The 3,999-nt window shown below is 42.1% G+C and overlaps 1 pseudogene; it reads left to right on the plus strand.

Annotated features, from left to right (window-relative positions):
* The first annotated feature begins 1,210 nt into the window (after positions 1-1,210).
* LOC117130581 lies at positions 1,211-3,523 on the plus strand (annotated as a pseudogene).
* The last annotated feature ends 476 nt before the right edge of the window (positions 3,524-3,999 follow it).

Below are 3,999 nucleotides of genomic sequence, written 5' to 3' on the forward strand. Positions count from 1 at the left end.
GACCGAACGGACGGTCCATGCGACCGCACCGCGGCTCTGGTCGGTTCCTAAGTCCCATCCGGCTCTCCTTATCTATTTCAATTCGTTTCTCCTCTCTTCTCTCTGGTTAAACACGAATGGTTGTGTTGGTTGAGTCCAAGGGACACGTCCCTAGGCTTTGGCCGAACATAACTGATATGATCATGGACCAGCTAGTTGATAAAGATGGAGAAGGAGAGACTGAGGATACACTAGCTGAAGAAGAAGATGTCCTAGCCATTCCCACAGGTCCCATAACTCGTGCAATGACAAGAAAACTCAAGGAAGCTGTTGGAAACATACTGAAGATCTCTAAGGAGCAAGAAGACTGTCTTGGTAGAAGCTTGAGCCACCAAGACACACTCATCACCATTCAGGTGATCCTATCATCAAGCTGATCATCATCTAGGCAAGTGGCTTGGTATACTCTTTTTCCCTTGATTAGTTTTGTCCCAATGGGTTTTCTAATCAAGGTTTTTAATGAGGTATCAAGTTCACTTACACATTCCTAGTTGATGTATCTTGGATGCAACTCGGCCTAAGGCACCTTGGACCGACTTCATCATCTATCTTATATTATGTTTTACTCTAAGTGTTATGTTATTACTTTGAAACCGTGTGGAGCCTTCTCCTTTATGTTTTCTTATGTTTTCGAGACCTTGTGCATGTACAAGGATCTCTCTATTTAAGTGTATCACAAACCCTCATTCTAATCTAAGTTATCTTTTGTTTAAAACCTTTTTGGTGTCTTCTCTCTTGCTTTGCGAGTTGTTGAAGTGTCTGGTGTGTAATATCCAGTCTGCTGGTGTGTAGTATCCAGTGTTAAGGGCCTTAGTTTGGTGTGTCATATCCGATCTATAGCCTAGGAGTATCAAGGAGCCTTTTCCGCAGCCTCTTGTGTCACCAATCGATCCACAAACCTTGATAAGCTTGAGTCCTTGACTCGTTTATGCAAGGATCTATCCCGATCCATCCAGAGACGCATCCTAGGAGTTCATCAAGTGGTATCAGAGCACTCTGGAAGGGGAGTTTCGATTTCTCTTTTGTTTGTTCATAAGATCTACTCGTTATCGTTTTATATCATTGATCATTTGGAATTTGCGTGTTGATTCTCACTCGATCTGATTAGTATCATTGATAGATCATTGATAGATCTATTGTTTCGTGGTTCAATATTATAGATCTGAGGATTCTGATCAAGTTTTGAACAAAACTTTTCACATTCTTGTCGATTACGTTACTAGATTGCTTGATCCGAAAGTTCCTTGTGTTCGTGTGATTCGATCTGTTACTAGAACCGTAGATCAAGTTTTATTTAATCTCAAATCATCACTTGTTGAATCTCGAATCCTTTTCTGATAAATCTGAGTTGATTGTGTCAATAAAATCGATTTGAATTCCTTACTTGTTGATCACGGTATTGGTTTGCCGCGTTGCTTGAGATTTGTTTGATTGTTTCCGATTGTTTCTTTCATTGAATCTCGAATCATAAATCAAATTGCCCGTGGAACTACTTACTTGTTTCAGTCTTTTGTGTGTAACAGAAAACAATGGGAACTGAAGAAGATGATGCAACGTATATGAGAAGAAACAAACTCTTACAAGAAGCTATCACCAAACAAGTAATGGAAGACTTGGTAAAGTTGCTGGATGAGAGATACGATCAGAGAGCCCCTGGTAGACAAGACCAAACGACTGATCATCAGCAAGCACCTAGGAGGAATGGACGTGAACGACAAGAGCATGCTGGTTCACAAGAAACTGATAACTTTTATGAAAGAGATAGGGCACGGCACAGCTCGGCTTCTAGACATAGCTCTTCCTCTAGACACAGCAGTAGAAGATCTAGACGTGACCATGAAGGGCGTAGGTATCAAAGAGATGAGCTTGCTGGAGTTAAGATCAAGATACCTCCTTTCCATGGCAAAGCCGATCCTGATGCTTATCTAGAATGGGAGAAGAAGATTGATCTAGTCTTCAATTGTCGGCGTTATTCAGAAGCTAAGAAGATTCAAATTGCTGTTACTGAGTTCTATGATTATGCTTTGAGTTGGTGGGATCAACTAGTCACCAATAGAAGGCGCAATGGGGAATTTCCTGTTGAGACTTGGGCAGAAATGAAGGCTCTCATGCGCAAGAGATTTGTGCCTAGCCATTACCACCGGGATCTCCATCAGAAGCTAAGAAAACTCACGCAAGGCTCACGGACAGTCGAAGAATACTATCAGGAGATGGAGTTGTTGATGTTAAGAGCTTGCATATCTGAGGATAGAGAAGCTACTATGGCACGGTTTCTTGGGGACTCAACCGTGAGATACAAGACAGTGTGGAGATGCAGCACTACTTGGAGATGGAGGAGATGCTACACAAAGCCATTCTAGTGGAACAACAAGTAAAGAGAAAGGGTCACTCTCGGGGCAACTATGGAACTAAGTATCAAGGTGCTAAGGAAGATAAGCCAAGTCACCAGAAAGAGAGCAAGTCATATCAAAAGGATGAGGACAAACCTACTAGTTCTTTCAGCAAGGATAAAGGAAAAGCTGAAGCCTCTACTACAAGATCAAGAGATGTTAAATGTTTTAAGTGCCAAGGAAGAGGACACTACGCTAGTGAGTGCACCAACAAACGTGTGATGATCCTACATGACAATGGAGAATATGAGTCTACTGATGAGGAGACAGAGGCCGAAGAAGATCACAGTTCAGAAGAAGAGTATGTTGCCAACCCGGTCGCTGGAAGGTTGCTAGTTGCTAGAAGAACCTTGAGTCTTCAAAGCAAGACCGAAGAGATGGAGCAAAGAGAGAATCTCTTCTATACTAGATGTCTAGTGCAAGGAAAGGTCTGTAGTCTTATTGTGGATGGAGGCAGTTGTGTCAACGTTGCGAGTGAGACTATGGTTAAAAAGTTGGGTTTGAAGGTCCAGAAGCATCCTAAACCATATAGGCTCCAATGGCTCAATGAAGAGGGCGAGATGAGAGTTTCTACTCAGGTTATTGTTCCCTTAGCCATTGGTAAATATGAAGATGAGATTCTATGTGATGTGTTGCCTATGGAAGCTGGACACATTCTCCTTGGAAGGCCGTGGCAATCAGATAGACGTGTGATACATGATGGGTATGCCAACAAGCACACCTTTGAGTTTAAAGGGAGAAAGACAGTTCTTGTGCCTATGACTCCTAAGGAAGTTCAGGTTGATCAGCTCCAACTACAAAAGAAGAAAGAGATTGATCTACCCGCTGAATCAACAAAGCAACTAAACTTCTATGCCAAGTCTGGTGATGTTAAAAGATCTCTCTGCTCTAACCTTCCTATTCTTTTGTTTATCTATAAGGAATCACTCTTGACTACTACTGATATTGCACCGGAGTATCCGAGTGAACTTGTGTCTCTTTTGCAGGAATATCAAGATGTTTTTCCAGAAGATAGTCCCAAAGGACTACCACCAGTGCGAGGGATTGAACACCAAATTGACTTTGTGCCTGGTTCTACACTCCCAACAGGCCAGCATACAGAACCAATCCGGTTGAGACCAAAGAACTACAAAGGCAAGTGGAGGAACTGATGGAGAAAGGGCATATCCGAGAGAGCATGAGCCCTTGTGCTGTTCCAGTACTGCTTGTGCCCAAGAAAGATGGGAGCTGGCGCATGTGTGTTGATTGTAGAGCAATCAACAATATAACAGTGAAGTATCGCCATCCTATTCCTAGATTAGATGATATGCTTGATGAATTACATGGTTCATGCATCTTTTCTAAGATAGATCTAAAGAGTGGATATCATCAGATTAGGATGAAAGAAGGAGATGAGTGGAAAACTGCCTTTAAGACTAAGCATGGGTTATATGAGTGGTTAGTTATGCCCTTTGGATTGACTAATGCACCTAGTACTTTCATGAGATTGATGAACCATGTGCTTAGGTCCTTTATAGGTTTGTTTGTGGTAGTTTACTTTGATGATATCCTAATCTACAGTCAGAGTCTA

Source organism: Brassica rapa, unplaced genomic scaffold (genome assembly GCF_000309985.2).
Source record: "Brassica rapa cultivar Chiifu-401-42 unplaced genomic scaffold, CAAS_Brap_v3.01 Scaffold0570, whole genome shotgun sequence".
NCBI classification, from domain to species: domain Eukaryota; kingdom Viridiplantae; phylum Streptophyta; class Magnoliopsida; order Brassicales; family Brassicaceae; genus Brassica; species Brassica rapa.